Genomic DNA, 17,901 nt, shown 5'->3' with positions numbered 1-17,901 from the left:
AAATGCTGTCACTCTTCTATTGGGTTTCTGTTGTTCTCGGTTTTCCAAAATAAAACATTGTCAGGCAACAACATGATACACCTGCACAACATATTGCATCCAATATGAGACATTTGTGTGTGTGTGTGTGTGTGTGTGTGTGGGGGGGGTATGTTCTTGTTATTGGGAAGTCTTTCAGAGGCAAACTAACTATGTTTTGCAGTTCGGTTTGGAGCATTGGAAAGACAATTGATTGTTAAGACCTCAGTTTTATTACTGACATATTGGGACTTGAAGAAATTGAGGCAAAATGCTGTGTACTACGTACGTGGTGACAATCAGCAGATGCAGTTGATCAAGTCTCAGCTGGATACCCAATGGCAATTCCTCCAGGCAATAATCCACTCATGAAACAAAACTTCAGAGGAGTTAGAGATTCTCTCACCCTTTTAATATTAATAATTATCATAATACACAGATTGTCGATCCAAATGCAGTCAAATGCCTTTCTCCAGTTTTTGATTGTTGACTGTTTCATCAATTACATATCTGCTTCAATGTGTTATTGGTGTGTAAAGTAATTTTCTTCATTGATGAACATACTATCTGATTATTTTTTGTGCTTTTCATGAATGGAATCAGAATACACGTTTCTAACGATTACAGGTCCTGCATGCATTTTTCATTTGATGTTTACATGTCGTTGTTGTGTAACGCATGACAAGATCAGTGGTGGAAAATGGATGATTCAAGGGATCTTGAGACATTTGGGTCAGATGCGAATATTATTTTAATGAAACAATACAACTGAAACAACAAAAATATGAATGTTAAAGCACACCCATCAATACTTTGTGGTGTCAGTGGCATTTCTCCTGGACCTCAGCAACATTGCCCTTTCCTCCAAACCTGACTTGTCTTTGCTTTTAAAGTTAATTTATTGGCTAATTTTGTTATAATCTATGATAGCACCGGATAGTACGAGAGGGTTGCTATTTTAGGTGTCGTATGTCATGGCACATCTGACAATAAAGTTACTTGGACTTCGTATTTAAACTTTACTATGATGCATATTTATGTACCCATGATACAGTTAGGGCAGGGCGGTGGGTCAGCTGGAATGCGTGGGCCTCACAGTTCTGAGGTCCCGGGTTCAATACCGGACCCCCCTTTGTGGGGTTTGCATGTTCTCCCCGTGCCTGCGTGGGTTTCTCCGGGCACTCCGGTTTCCTTCCACATCCCGTAGACATGCAACATTAATTGGACACTGTAAATTGCCCTTAGGTGCGGTTGTGAGTGTGGTTGTTTGTCTCGATGTGCCCCGCGATTGGCAGGCAACCAGTTCAGGGTGTACCCCGCCTCCTGCCCGTTGACAGCTGGGATAGGCTCCAGCACTCGCCGTGACCCTTGTGAGGATAAGCAGCTAAGAAAATGGATGGATGGATGACACAGTTATCAAGGTAATAGCATCAACACTGGCTGAGGATGTGTGTATGTGATTGTGGAATGCAACGAGTATGCATGGTGTATGGCATCAATACCCTTGTGCTTATACATGGGCTTGACCCTCACCCTAACCCTTAAACCCTCACTCCACATTGCTTAGTACAAATTTAGCTCACCTCATTAACTCTGGTTGTTTTAATATAGCGTTTCTAAATCAGATTATAGGCTATTCTGTTAATGCCAGTGCTCCATTTGGGTTTGGTCAATTCCATTGGAAAGTTTCCAACTTGGAATATTTTGCAAGTCAAGTTGTAGCGCATGGAGCCTAGTGGCTGTGAAGGTCACACTGTGAGGAAACTGATCAGGAAATGAATAAAGCTGCACTGACAAATATGATAATAAGCGACTCAGGGCGCTGCATAATAGATAGTTATTTCTCGCCACCACTGATTAAGAAAAGTCAAGTGGGTGCACTGATTTCCACCTGCTCCATACAACACAGAAAGAGTTTAGTATGCATCCCAGTGGGTTTTCCACTAGTGACCAATCATTTACATTGCAGTTGACTGAAGATGGGAACACGAGGTGATGTGACAACCGCACCATTGATCCCTTTGGCCTGATTAGCTCCCCGTCAAAGCAAAGTAATCAGATACATCGATCATGGAACACTTTTTAATGCTTCCCCCGGCAATAATATGATTTTTCTCAAGTCAAATAACTGGTTATCTGTTGAGAAAGTGGTGCCAGAAATTTGAGATTTTAAGATTTCCTAAGGGACACCGAAGGAGTCGGGAGCCTGATTTTTAAAGCATTTAGCATCACTCCAGTCGTGGTGATAAAATGCTATTTCATTACCTGAAGAACTACCTCGATTGCTGTAAACTTGATTTGTGGGACTCATAGCAACAAGGGTGTTACACGCCCCACACAAGCTATGAGGGCTCCATCACACGCTTTGCTGTTTTCACTTTTGTCCAGAAGAGGAGGCTGTTCCCTGCAAAGAACACGATGCCGTTGGTCAGAAAAAAAAAAAAACAGTTCAGTATAGGCCAAAAAAGCCTTGATGTAATTAGGAGAGAAACACATGAAAGAGTTGGTTTGAAATGCTCTCGGTGCCATAAGATCTGCTAGAAGCAGTTTCAAAGTTTGATTTAGTCCTGCTGTGCACAAAGGGTTTTGCCATCTTTAAACAACTCCACACCAGGGAATTACATTATTAGTAGATAATTGGTATACAGATAACATGTCAATGAGAGTGAGACTCAGACAGGGCTCCTGCTAGAGACAAATCACAGATGTCACATTTATTTGGCATTTACATATCGTGTACATAAGCAATACACTGTTTGCAAAGGTGAACCTGTCTTGATTTAGGAACGCGTTTAGCTCCAAACATGCACAATGTGACGAGATCAGCTATTTTATCTTTCTATGTCCGTGCAATCACCTGTCGCGACTTGCAGTGAGTCATAATGCACGCTGTTACGTTGAAACTTTTCGAGTCTCACTCACAAGTATTGTTTTTGTTAAGGCAGATTTTCGTTTTTGTTTTGCTCAAGTCAATGAAAGTCCCCACACAAAAGTCAATAGAACAGTTAGAAATGTATTGCTAGTGGGCACTGTGACGACCCTTAACACTCAGCATCACCAAATTGATTATAGATGTAATTTTCATTATCGACAATAGGCGGCAGGATCCGTCGATTGATTAAACGTCCGTTGTGTGCTGTGACGCAAAGAAGTGGAGTTTGGGCGAGTTCAGCTTTGTTGCTGCTTCCTCGACTGGACTTTGAAATATTGAGCGGCTTGCATCATCAAAGTGACATATGTTTACATCGAAACGTGCGCGAAAAAGAGCGGGCCACGTGACAGCCTCCGTGCACGCGCAATGACGGCGGCGATCAAACATTACGATAGTATAACATCCCGTTCTGTCTGCCACAGCCTCGGGCTAAAACATCAGCACTGTGCCTTGCAGCTCTTCTTATGACAAAACGTAAACGTCTCCATTCATGTCTGCTTTATTGTCACTTGTCACTTGGCTTTAGCTGCTTATCCATCTTGCGAGTTTTTGTAGGAAAAAGTGAGCTCGTGTTGTTTGATCCCACACTTTTGTTTTGTCACGGTTGTGCAAAGCCTTGTTCCTTGTAAAGTCAGCTTGTCAGAATAGTGAACCTACATTACAGCCAACATTGTTTCTATTAGCATAAGGGAAACTATTTCAAATGTTATAGTGGGGCTCTCTGCAATAACAATTATTATGGCCCATAACAAAATGGAGAGTGTGATTAGGATTTTGTACAAAAAATCAAAAATGTAATCTCTTGGAAAGTTATGTATGTTGTCATTACTGCTTTTTGCTTTCTTTCTTTCTTTTCTTTTTTTTTTTTTTTAAAGCAGGACGACCCAAGCACGACGTAATAGGCATCCAAAAATGTGGCAGAATGGTGGAGCATTGACAAATGATGCACACCCTTACTTTTAGTGCAGATCAGGAAAAGTACAAATCATTTTAACACTGTATTTATGTATTTATTCATTGGGGGATCAGTGCAGGTTAGGCATCTTTTATTTGTAGAGAATGATGGATAATCTAAGGACATCATGTACTCTTTCAATTTTGATCAAGTACTTTCATTACTATTAAAATGTTTGTTTGGCCTTTTGAAAACTGTACTCGACTGTTACTCGCATGAATGTGGAATCATAATGCAATAAGCCTTATGTCGTTTTACTAGAAGTGGAGCATGTTGTGATTGCTCGGTGGCAAAACCTGCCCTTTTTTGTACAGCATCACTCTGGCGACATTTAAATTGCAGAAAGTAGTCCTGATCAATTGTAATGTTTATTAACTCTTCATATGATTTTCTACTCATTTCATTCCAGAAAATATTATGCAGGTTGTGGCCCTTCAGGGGTTTGGCTGCAAGGCATGTGAAGGAAGTTGGACAAGTAACCTAGCATGACTATTTTTGAAGGGCCTAAAAAAAAAAACACCCAACACACAAACATGAGAACCAAAACTTGAACCCAGCAATCCTGGCAGATGTACCGGGCAAATGCTCCCTGTGCTGGCTCACATATTTTATCATGTTTTCTTTCATATTCGTGTGTGATTTGGATTTTGACAAACTCATTTGTCACCTATCAAAGTTTTTTTCTTTTTTTTTTTGCTTATTGACAATTACGCGAGTGCAGTCTGTTCAGTTGACCTCCTTAGGCAACATATGTCACCAACTTCATTTGACATCCGTCATGTGTACAAGTAACTCTCCATGTGATTGAAGCAAACACAGTGCCATTTGCAGGGAAAATCCAAAACTTCCAAACTCAAAACAACTTGAACACCATCCAGCACGTTTTGGCAGACAAATGTGGCCAGATGTCCTCTGTTGGTTGACCCCTCCAAGGAAGTGCACATGTCATCAGTATGCTCCACAGTTAATGTCTCATGCATCCATCAACATTTAAGCAGTCTTTTTGCATGATGGTGTGTGACTTAAAAGCATGCCTGGTCACATCTCATTAGCGGATGACTAATCAGACAAGCCGCTGCACACGTGGACGTACGACAGTGAAACGCTGAGCTCGATTTAGGAGACGAGCACAAAAGAGGTCAGAGCAGATGAGGGGTCCTTTGTGTAAACAACCTGAACAAAATGAGATTTAAAATGTAAACACAGGATAAACAACCTCCCCCCAAATCACATATAAAATGTAGGCACTCTACTTGCAGCACATCTGTTCAGTGGAGCCTGAGTTAATCATTGCTGGCCTTTTACTGGACTTCTGAGACACAAACCTCAAAAGTACCTGTTTACTGTGTGATTAACGCTTCACTAACACATGTACATTCATAAATCGGCCACACGAATATGGTGAAGATACAAATCTAATGGACCAAACAATCTCTCTCCTGAACATAATGATTGAGTAACAATGTGTTAATTAGAGCAGTTTTTTGGATTAGTGTAGAATTCCTCTCCATCATTTTGAAAGTTGTTGATGATATTTTGGTTACCACATTGAGCCCCATGAGAGTCAAAATATTCGATACAGCATTCAATATGAGACCGTGCACCTTGCGATCTACAAGCGCACAACAATATACTGCACAGTACTGTATAAGATACTCATTGATTGTGCAGGCAGTCATGATGTTGTGGCTTGTTGGTGAAGAGACACACTTAAAAAGCTCATTACCAATGTATCCATCAGTACAAGCCAGAAAGAGTGAGATAAATGTGGAGTTGGGATGAGTTTGCGCTAACCCTTGTCGGCTTCATCGGGCTGGCTGCATGACGATGGCGAGCTGAGAAAGCGCTTTTTGAGGCATTGCTTTATGAGCTTTATGAAGCCAAAGAGGGGAGCGAAGGCACCTCAGAAATGTGACACAAGACAAGGGAGACAGAGAGGGCGGGTGGGTGGCTGAGACCTGAAGTGCAACCACATCTCTTCAATCGGTGGGTCCCTACATTCTAAAATATTGAAAAGCTTTTGTTGTGCCTAGTTAAACATTCAATGATGTGACACAAACTGTGAACAATGCCATTTCACACGCACGGAAAGCCCTCTCTCTTTGTATAATTCATGATCAAGAGCTGCAGCGATAGTCCACTGTTTGCTCTCAACATCACTGAGCTGAGCTGGAATTATGTTTTAAAACAAAACGTCTTGAAAACATTTACCTTAGTAAATATGAAACAGAACTTTGATGTCATAAGAAAAGCAATACACAGCGGGTACCCGTAGCCCCTTAGGGCCTCTGTCTCTTTTTTGAGGATGTATTTTAACATCCTAAAGGATTCTTGCAACAAATAAAATGCAAATGAGTAGATGTCACTAAAGGTGTCAGCGAAGAAATTGGAGGAATTTATTGTTTGTTTTCCACATTTACAATAGAAAGTTTTCATGATAATATTTATCAGTATTTCTGAGGAATGTTTTGGCCACCTTGTTCCAATGATGCCACATGGTTGGCCAAAAAAGAAATCTCACCAGGCACTAAATATTTAAAAAAGTAAAGGTCTCATTATCGCATAAAGGCACAAAGGACTGCAAAGGACTATATCGTAAATACAGTAAAATCAATGCCATACTAACCATTAAATTGAGGGTTGCAATATCGTATTTTTTGTCAATTAACAACTAACAATATAAATGACAATTGTTTTGATTGAATGCCCACAAATCTGGCACTAGGTTAGACTCTTAACACACACACATACACACAAACACTACCTGGTACACAAGATGTGCATGAATTATGTACTGTTGCTCTTTTCCCTCTTTTCTATTATTTTGTGTATCTTTGGTTTTGCTTACCTCCCATTTAGCCCCCTCCCTAAAAAATAAGAGGAAACAAAGAAATGAAAAACATCTCCTACTTATTGTCTTAATTTGTAAATACCAACAAAGTTGGATTGTTGTTAAACCATACTGCATCTGGGGAGCTCATGCAAATGTTTTATTTTGCTACCGCTTGTCTGTGCTGGGCCAATCAGTGGGGAGGTTCACGACAAATCGGTCTCATGACGCTCTCATAATAAATAAATGATTTCATCATCACAGTTAGGAATCTAATTCCTACTGACATTCAATGAACAGGTTTTTAGAATGCGTGGAAGTATGGGTCAGCAATTTAAACTTTGGCTACACATTTGGTGCGTTGGCCTGTTGTGTCTGCAAAACAAACAACGTGGAGCAGTGCAGGGACACTCCAACCATAATTGTGCGGGTGGCATTTAAGAAATACTCACACAAAAGGGGTCAATTTATCTTCAGGTCACTGAGAATGACATCATCAAACCACTATTAACTCTGCAAATAATTCTAGCTCTGCTGCCTTTCTATCGACAGCGCATTCCCTCAAAACAAACAGACGCCTTCAGGCTTTGCCCTCAATCTAAAAACCATAACCTCAGCGGGGATAACAGAGAAATGCCCATCTAGGCAGCAGAGGACCAACAGTGAACAACTGAAAATGACACCGCAAACAATCCTGAGCAACCATTTTCCCATCACCTCTTGGCACTTTCTTTGCTATAACTGAGGACATCCAAGTGCCGTGGAGCTTTATTTGACATAGGAACATGCAAATGGTGCCGCCCAATGGCTTTTCTCTAGTCTGCAGCACCGCAGTTGAATAATTAATGCGGTCTGTCTAATACTAAATACACTGCTCTCCAGTGCCTTTTTTTTCCGCCGATTGGTACATGATAATTGCACTTTTACCGTAGCACATGTTCATTAGATGAAACAATATAACTTTTCATTAAAGATGATGAAAACACTTTTTATCAAACTAGAATGAAATTCTCTTTCCCTTTGAGCAAATAAAAGGAGATTCACATTATTGAGCAGTGGCTGTTGTTGTTGTTTGTCTGTTTGAGTCAAAATTTTGCAATATGATCCTTTACACGGCACCCTTAATGGGCACATCAATTATTGATTACAGTGATGATGGCTCCTTTACAACCAAAACGGTTCCAGGTTTTTAGACTTTTTTTTTTTTTTGGGGGGGGGGGGGGTCATAGCTCTCGAGAAATGTTTGGGTGCATGTGAATGTAGACATTATTGACATGCCAGCACAATTCAGTGGCATCACCTTTGCTGAGGCCAAAGTGGACTAAAAAAAGGTCCCCTGTCACGCTCCCTCATTGAGCACACAGTATTTCCCCCCTGCTGTTTCCGCAAGAAACAATCGGCTATGGCGTTGCAATGCAATACAAGCAGAGACGCAGCACAGGAGGTTAGGGCAGGAGCACGACACATGATCAATGGCCGCTGTGACGACTCGCTCCCCTCCACGCGCAGCCTCAACCACATCACCACCTTTACCCCCAATCGATGATCTTCCCTGGGTAAATAGATCCGCCCCAAAGCTCGCTGCTCCTCACTGTAAGAAGATCCTTCTCGTCCTCCTCCCGTTCCTCCTTGTCCAGGCCAAGTCACAGAGAGAAACCAGATAGTTCCTCTCAATGTTATTGCTCTCCTCCTCAACTGTCTGTTAAAGTGAGAAAGCCAAATAAAGACCCAATACAGTCCCCAACACCCCCCATGGCAGCACCAATACCACATTGATGATGTCATACAAATGTGCCAAAAAAATGCCAAAGCCTATCGTCTTCCTGGGTCAAACAACCATCTGTATAAAATTACCCGATAGCGTTCATCCTGAATAATAGAAGGTAGCTATCCACCCATCCATTTTCTATGATTCTGTCCTCAATTAGGGTCACGGGCAGAGATGTGTGAGAACGTGCTACTTTTCCTCCATTACATTTACTAATTTATTAAAATTTTGGCTAAATTGTCATTGTCAAAGTAATATTAATGAAGAATACTTTTACGCACATATTTATGTTATGTAGCTTCTCTGATATATTCTGTACTTTCTCTCTCCCGCTCTCCTCTCCCCTCTCTCACCCTCTCTCTCTCTCTGTCTTTCCATCTCATTCTATTGTTCTTGCACTCTGATTCTATTTTGAGATGAGTTAAAACAGAGCTTTTTTGCAATGGTGACCTGGCCAAGAAGGCAGCAAGTTAAACGTTTTATTTGTGTCAGGAAATAATCATTAACTTAGACTTTTATGGCTACAACACATTCCAAAAAAATGATGGGCCAGTTGCCAAAAAAGAATGCTCATCACATGTTCCTGTTTGGAACATCCCACAGGTGATCTTTGGTTAATCAGGAACAGGTGGGTGCCATGATTGGGTATAAAAGGAATGTAATGCGAAAAGGATAACACTACCTGGCCTCCGGAACACCAATGTCAGTAAATACAGTTCGGTGCAACATCTGTAAGTGCAATTTAAAACTCTACCATGCAAAGCCAATGCCATTCATCAACAACACCCAGAAACGCTGCCAGCTTCTCTTGGCCCCATCAAAAATCTTGGCAACTTTCCACCACATAGTCTGATGGATAAACTCTATCCTTTGGAGAATCACCTCGACTTTTACTGTGACATGACATGAGCAAAGTGTTTTGGCAGCTTCTTCTCATGTTAAAGATTTCAACAGCACTGTTTGTGGCAGCTGTATGAGAAAGGACAGCTCCGTCCATCACCACAGATATTGTACACTGAATCACTCTTTTATTTAAGATTCCATCTGGAAAGCCAATCTGCTCAGACGCAGGAGCGAATCTGTCCTGTTTGATTCTTAATGAAATGTTCACATGCTTCCCTTTGATTCATCTGCTTTGAAACTTTGGCACATGTTGAGTAGTGTTATGTTAATATGTCATTTCTATCTATGCGTGTGTGTTTCTTTCGGCTTGTCCCTTTCGGGGTCGCCACAGCACATCATCTCAGATGAACGCATATATATGTTTGGCACAATTTTTACGCCGGATGCCCTTCCTGACGCAACCCTTCTCAGGGAGTGGGATACGAACCCACAACCCCTGGTTTACCAAACCAGTGCTCTAACCACTGAGCTACGGGGCCTCCATGTCATTTCCATCTATACACAGTACATATTCCAAATTGTGCCTGTTCCAGTCTACAAGGTGGAAAGAAAATCCTCAGGAGCCTGAGAGCATCAAACTGTTCATTCTTGCAACAATCCAGCCAAAAGGGGGGTTGGGGGTGAGGGGGGTGTAGACCAATCTATATCTCCTGTGACCCTCAGTAACATGTCTTTAAGCTCGCTAATTAGATTTGGAGACACCAAGAGAAGGGATGGCCTCGCCGGGCAGTTTGCTATCACAAATGGATCTTCTTAATATTGGAGACTAATCGAGAAATATGTAATCTTACCATGATTGAAGCTATGATCTGGTTAGCGAGAAACATGATGGATGTTGAACCACTGGTGCGGGAGTGTCGCCTTACCCCCTTTTAAGACAAGATTGCTTTGCAGGTTAGGGGCAGTAAATGGGGTGCTGCAATCATGATAACACACGTGTAGAACTAGACGCATAATTAATGATTATGATGAATATTTCTTTGCATGTAATTAGAACCAAGTTTGTCCAATCCTTTTCATTTGCAGTTCCCAATAATGACTTTATTTTTAAATACTATTGAAAAGCTACCAACATTGTTCTGTAATTCTCCACTTTAATAAGAAATAGACTTTTTTTTTCTCTGAGATGCAAACTATTTGCCCAATTTTATACCTGATGAGAATGCACAAATTAAAATAATATATGGGTGCAAGAAAAATATCAATATCTAATACCTTCAGATTATAGTTACAAAAGAAATCTCTGATGCTTCATAGAAATTAATATTCTAAGAAGGTTTGCAACAGTTGGAAAGCTACATGAAAATGATCCAAAGTGATCAACAATCAAATATTATTCAGATCACAATGGTTGGAACCACAACAAAGTAAGCGTGAGAATGATGAAATACTTCATGTGTGGTCTTCTCAGGACTGGCGACTGCTTGAGAAACTATTCCCATGCAGAGACAAGTGTCAAAAGAAAAGAAGAAAGTCTATTAAAAGCCTGATTCAATATGCAGCACCAGAGTACCTGAGTGGCCTGAGTGGAAAAATTGCACGCCACAGCCGTTGTGGCGCTTAGCCCCCAGAACGCTACGAGGAGACTCCTTATCCTACTGAATTATTTTAGTACCTGGAGTCTTGTTTACACCAGACAGTAAGGTTCAGTAATTTGGGTGTGATAGTTATTTTCTGCGTTTCCAATCTTTCACTTTACAGCACCCTACTGCTTTCTTCCCAATTGCAGTAATGCATTAGCTGAGACAAACTCAGTGCTTTCTCTTAATTGGTTGACAGGGAATTGTCATTTCTTTGTTGACAATGCAATGTAAGCGTGAACGGGGAAGAACAGCTAGGTTCAAAATATTTACGGTGGATTATACTAGCGAGTGGATTCTGTGTAGCTTGTGTCATCATGGGTGGAGTCAGCAAAATGCACTGCTGTGACACGTTTACTGAACTAGTTGAATTGAATTGTGTATTCAAAAAATCTGCACTAGTGTCACTGAGAAGTGACTCAGCATTAAATAAGGGAGGCAAAGACAGCAACAATGCCAACTAGGAGGATATTGTTTTCCAACTTTAGTTTATAATATGTGCTTTAAAAATAAAATTCCTGGGGTGTAGCAGTTTTAAGAGGCATTCAGCATCCACCCTTCAAACTTGCATGAAGAACATCGCCACTTTCATTTAATGTCCATCCCAGAAAACCTTGAAATGGTATCCGTCAAGCTTGATGGACGAGCCAGTTTGGGTTGCGTATGTAAAACAACGGGGTCGAAGCCGCATCCCTTTCAAGTGTTAAATCACAGAGAAAAGCTTCTGTCGCCGGCAGAGCCTTGTTAGTCACTCCTGATACATAATGACTCGTGCCTCACAGGCAAACTAATTATCAGGTGCTTAACAGTCTGAACCTACAACACAGCTGCCATAGACCTGTGAGCGATAGTAGGCACATGACCACCACCTTCATCTCATCTTCTTCCTGTCTTGTTTTCCTCTCCCTGCTCTGTTTCTCTCCCCTCCTTTTCTGTGTTCTCCCAGAGTACCAGCTGGGAAACTGGCCTTGGGATATGAGCTAGAAGCATGCAACCATATGCTAGATATTTTCATGGAAGGTGTGTGTAGGAACAAGCAGGAGGCGGGTGGGGGATCTTTTTGAAATGTATTAAAATGTAATTGCTAAGTAGGACACTTCTCTGGTTGGGCTTTGCTTTCCTGTTTGTATGCATTTTTCTTCACAATCACAAATGCCTTCAATGAAGAGGAATATCTGTCCCTTTCAAACGCACAATAAAACACAAACACTACAGGGAAGAGGCTGCTAAAGCCACAAACACAGATTGCTCATTAATTACTTTCTTTTGGATTAAGTTCACATTTCTGCAGGTCATAAACTCACCAATAGCAAGCAGGAACTGTAAATCGCTGATCCTGCAAAGTGTTCAGAACATGCGCATAATCCTTCCAGCCAGAACATACTCTTAAATCAGACATGTCACCTTTTGTCATTCAGTTTGGGAAACAAAACCAGAGGCATCCACTGTTACCAGGCGATCGTTTTAGGTAGTAGTAGAAGTTGTAGATAGGGTAGGTAGAGTAGTTGAGGTACTAGGGGGCAAATGCACCGAACGCCGGTTTTCACCATCTGTTACAATTTTCAACTGAAATTATTTGAATTTTTCAGAGATTATTTTTCTCAATCAGATTACTATAGTTTAAAATATAATCCAAGACGGCTGGGGGGGTCGGTCATCGAGGAAGTGACAGTGTGTGTATGAGTTACTTCACACTCTTAAATATTATTATCAAATAAAATCAAGATAGCCAAGGTAGCTGAGCTCAATATTACTGTAAAGTGCTCCTCTAGTTTTATGTCTTGAGGATCTACATGACAGATTGACATTATGGGTAAAGTTGATGAGGTCGATTGACATTATGGGTAAAGTTGATGAGGTCAGTGTGCTTTCCTCTATCCTGAGCTATACTTTACTAATCCTCATTTTCAACTTTATCTTTTACGCAAGGAGAGCATCCATTAAAATCTGATCCCTGTGGACTGTGGTAGAAGCCCAAGGCTCTAATAGTATTGTGAGATCCATGTTGAAACTGTAACCGGTCGGTTTTCAACCGATCCCCTCTTCAGACGTTATCATTGATCTGAGTGGGATACAAAATGGTCAGGGGTATTTAGCCACATTTTGGTGCAGTTTAGAAAGAGCCCAACAGCAAAGGCCTGAAATGTCTGCATCTAACCTTATGCTCGCATGACTTTTATTACAAACTCGGGCAGTCCCGTTCACCTCTGAAAGGGTCAGGATAGTAACCCAGACAGAGGCAATGACTCCACTGTGGCATCCGTCTACTTTCCGAAACATCTCTGCTGTTCCTAATGACATACATTCAGACACATCCTATCAGTCCCCTCTCACATCTCGTTATTTTCCTCCATCACTCATTAACCTCTCACCTGGCTGAATCAAAGTTCAGGGAAGAGAGGAGAACCTCAGACGCAGCGATTCAGATAAGAACAACACCCTCCACCCTCTTATAGCCTCCAGCGCAGTGATATATGGATCTGCAGGGGCTAATAGCAAAGTATTGACAGGGAAATGGTGTGCTTATCCTGCTACTGCATGCTGGCGAGGGCTCCCCAAAGCAGATGGGACGTACTTTGGGGAAAGGAGAAGGAGGGGGAAGAGATGCAGTAGAATTGTACTGGGACAAATTAGAGCCTTTATTGCTTTATTTCAGCTAATTTGTCTGTGCATTTGAATCCAAAAGCACAATATCCATCTCAAACCAAATACTGTGAACACAGTACCTATATATAGGATGGGATGGGATGAAGTATCTGTTTGTCGGACATTCATGCAGTCTTACCCATCGTTTTGACTAATAATTAGAATAATTTGTGCGTGCATAACACTCCACTTCCATAACATTGCATTAGGTCTACACTCCAATGAAAACCAATACAGAGGCAAAATCAGAAATTGTCTTTAAAAAGAACTTAACGATCACTTTTGATGACACTGTTAGATTGGTGTTAATTAACACTATACTTTTTATTGCGTTTGCGTCATGAGAGATGCTACTAATACAGTGATGACTCGATTTAAAAGACAAATAAAAGCGGGGGTTGTCTGTTGCAGCCGACTCTCCATTATATTAAAGTACTTTTCATGAGCAAATGCACCTATACATAGTACTGTACAGTCCAAAATTATTGTTTGATTCTTTTCTTGAGGCCTTTAATGCCCATGTAATTATAGAAAAGCTTGAAAATGTTTGCAGGTCTCTGCCTATATTGTGCTACAGTACCAGTGGCCAATTGTGGAGCTAACAGACTTTGTTCACGCCGGTTTTTGTGACAACTGGGAACAATTTTTTGACACGTACTGTCCCCCAACAGCCGTGAAATTGGGGTCCGTTGAAAAGAGGTTGCACTGTATTTTCCCATTCCATTTGAAACCACTCATGCCTGAGTAGTTCGACATTTCCAAGCACGTTTGTATTTTTGTGCACGTGTGGTTTACATTAAAGTTCAGCACATGTTCTTTGGTGGTTAGGAGACCAAGATCCACTGCCCTTTACTGTTATTCAAGATTTCCGTACATTTGTCATGGGCAGAAAAGCCCTTGCTCTACGTTCCATCTTTATCAGCCACAATATAATTCTGTATTTAAATTAGCAGGGAATGAGTGGATAGATCTTAATGGCAATACTTCCTCAAACTCACACAAAATCCCCCATGAAGAAAAGCAAACTTTTATGGGCGCTTATGATGCATCATGTATTGGACTGCAATGCACATAGGTATCAAAGTCACCCATGAGCCGTTGGTCAAGTTTAGAGACCATAATTAGTCACACAATGTAGCCAAGTGGGGAAGTGGACAGCTGGCTTGAAATATACACTCACTGACCACAGAATTAGTTACACAAATAGAAGAATATCTATTGGGAAAGACAGAAGACTGTACAACACCAATTTAGAGCAGTTTGTCATATTTTCTCCCACCCATATAGTGAAACAGAGGAAAAAAAAACTAAAATATTATTGTTTATAACACTCCAAAGGATAAACGTACCACATTGTTCAATCTATACTTTTCAAAAAAAAAATTATTATGTTTGATCATTTATGGGGACTGAAACACACTGGATTGTCAATGTGTGTCAAATGTTGTGACTGTACGAGTGAATGTACAGTTTTAGTATTTAATTGTTCCCCTTACAAGCATTTGAGTGACATTAAATGGCCTCCAGCACAATCACACAATAGGGATCTATGTTTTGGGCCACCACAAACTTTGTTTTTAGGCAGAAACTACAAAAACAAAAATTGTTGAAGGGTGGACCATGAGACAAAAAAGAGAATGTGGATAAGGGTGTAGATACAGAAATATGTATGTGTATGCTTTTGACAATTCATGTCACTATCAGAAAAAGTCCAATCCATGCCCCATGCACCAGGAAGTAGCGTGTTATATACATTAAAAAAAACAGATACCAAACAAAAACAAGCTGTGTAATGCAATCTCAGTGGGGGTCTGTACACCTACTCAGTGGAATTTCAGTTGTTTATGATCATGAAGGCGTTAAAATAATTAAAATAACATCTAATTTTGGCCCGAGTATCTCTCCCAGTTCCTTATGAGTGTATGTCGTCTTTTGACAACATACATGAGCATGAAGCGGCATCAGTGAGCATTGGGCAAAGACAATGCAGCACCTTGCCAGGGGGCACCAAGCACAACGCTAGGCCTCGTCTACGCCATGATTACCCACTTGACATCTTTATAGCTCCATGGCAGACGTCCTCTTCAACATAACTGAAGAGGGAAACACAGCATGCCAAAGTGGCCCCACAGTGCTCGGCGTGGGCCATCAGAGTTTTGTGTTGACATAATTAGCCTGCTTAGCTGCCATCTGGGCTGTGGTTGTTGGCGGGTGGCATGAGACAGGTGCTTCATGGGTAATACCAAAGAGGGGCATACAGCAGATGCGCGTAGGTAAAAGCTGCATGCCCACCCTGGCACAGATCTGAACTCAGTTAAGTCTAACAACAAAGGGAGTCTGAGCATTTTGACCGCTTTAAACAATGAAAAGAATCTGATAAACTTCGTAAATAAGCAGATATTTGTCTTTTCCTACTTTTATGGAATTCTTTTAAAAAAAATCCCACTATGCCACTAAGCTCTTTTTCCAAGATATAACAAACCAAGTAATCACCACGCTTATCGAGGAAAACCAGGTGCCATTTAATTGCTGCCATGCAGATCAAAAGTGGAGGACTTTCTGGAGCAGTTGAGTTGGCCAGTAACTTGATAAGACTGCTGGATTTACTTGATGAGGTAGAAAGTTCCTGAGCAAGCAGCCGGCATGTGGTTGTTGTTCCCAGAGGGCTGGGAAACCGTATCTGCCCTGCAGGAGCATCCTCTTTGGTAAGCACTTCTTATCCAGGCCATCACTGCAGGCCCGATAGCAGCAGGGTAATATCCAGTAACTGCACCTTTATGTGCGATCCAATACTTGGATCAATCCCTGGGACAGGAGGATTGCCATTAGCTCTTGAGATCTTTTTCCCATCTCTCCTTTGTTTTCTGTGTCCTGAATATTTTGTTCGAGAGTGAAGCTAAAATTGTGATTCTATTTTGCAGAAGGTCGCAAAAAAATACTTACTTTATATCACCTTTTCAAACATCTTGGACTTCATCTTAATCATCTAATATCTCATGCAGTCTAAATTTTTGAAGCAAAATGGTGTGCCTAATGTAAACATATAACCTCTGACAGTCACTGGCTATAGCTATATCAGAAAACTCAGAAACCATACTTTCTTGAACTGCGAATTGTTACAATAAAACAAGTGACAGTGTCAAAACTGGTTGTTCTAATTATTATTTTCATTGCTTCAAATTCATTTTGTGGGCATATAGGTAAAGGTGCATCCAGGGAGCACATGCTTTTTTATGTGTGTGCTCAGTTTCTGAAGGGAGCTACAAAACAACGCAACGGCTTGCTGGAGTGTGGAAGGTGCACATGCATACTTGCAGTCGCGTGTATGCGCAGGCAGGAAAGCTAGAAATATGTACAAAAGAGTTGTTGTGGATAGGAGTGAGACTTTCCTCAAACCTCCCAATACTTTAGGGAATCTTGCCCCATATATCGTCCCATATGACGGAGCAGAAGAAAGGCAGGCTGAACCAAAAACATGCAGCTCTGCACAGCATCTGTAGTCCTCCCACGGAATATAAATGGGTTGTCACTGAATTTGGTGCCATGTGCTTTCTTTGCTAGTGTCACACTAGTCACACTAAGTAGTAGTGCATTCTACAACACTGAGTTACACAGATTGTTCAAAAGTAACATTTTTTTTCAGCACTCATCAAACAAACCCCCCAAAATTGAGACGTAATAGCAGTGTGCTTTGTCTATGACACAAATTTCGGTATGCTGAATATCAAAACTCAAGTGCAAGTGACTCAACAGCATACAAGATGGAGTAGAGTTTTATCTAAGATGGGAAAAACAATAACTGTATCGTCAGTAAAGATACAGTTATATTTTGAATGCTTATGCTGTAAATTATATGCATTTGATAGTGTTTGGATCAAGAAATATAACAGATTATTTGACTGTCCAAAATAGTTACACTTTTTTCCACCCACATTTAGACAAATGTTAAAAAAAATAATATATATATATATATATATATATATATATATTTTTTTTTTTTTTTTTGGAGCTGGCAACTACAATAAGAAAGCATTTACAACAAAGAGTCTGAAGATTGAGAAAGGTCGCCTACCTTGAATGAAACTTTTTAGGTGGCTCGAAAGTTTTCAGCGCTGGATGATGAAGACGTTGAGCACGTCGTCATATTTCCAGGCAGACGTATGAGGGCCATGAGGAGACTTGCCACATGAGTGGGAGCGGGGTCCGGGCATGTCGGAGGTTTGTGTGGAGCCCAGCGGTAGAGACCTTGGGACAGGCACACGGGGAGAC

At 41.0% G+C, this 17,901-nt stretch overlaps 1 long non-coding RNA gene across 1 annotated transcript in view; it reads right to left on the bottom strand.

The window, feature by feature from the left end:
* Positions 1-2,187: 2,187 nt before the first annotated feature.
* Positions 2,188-17,901, bottom strand: part of LOC133498373 (uncharacterized) — a 23,413-nt gene continuing 7,699 nt past the window's right edge. The window contains exons 3-4 of the long non-coding RNA XR_009794292.1: positions 17,705-17,877; positions 2,188-2,422 (exon numbers count right to left, since the gene is read on the bottom strand). This is a non-coding gene — a long non-coding RNA (uncharacterized LOC133498373). The remainder of the gene's footprint in view (positions 2,423-17,704; positions 17,878-17,901) is intronic.

Source organism: Syngnathoides biaculeatus, chromosome 3 (assembly GCF_019802595.1).
Source record: "Syngnathoides biaculeatus isolate LvHL_M chromosome 3, ASM1980259v1, whole genome shotgun sequence".
Taxonomy (NCBI): domain Eukaryota; kingdom Metazoa; phylum Chordata; class Actinopteri; order Syngnathiformes; family Syngnathidae; genus Syngnathoides; species Syngnathoides biaculeatus.
Note: the sequence above shows the minus strand (reverse complement) of the source record. Positions and strands in the feature narration are given on the sequence as shown.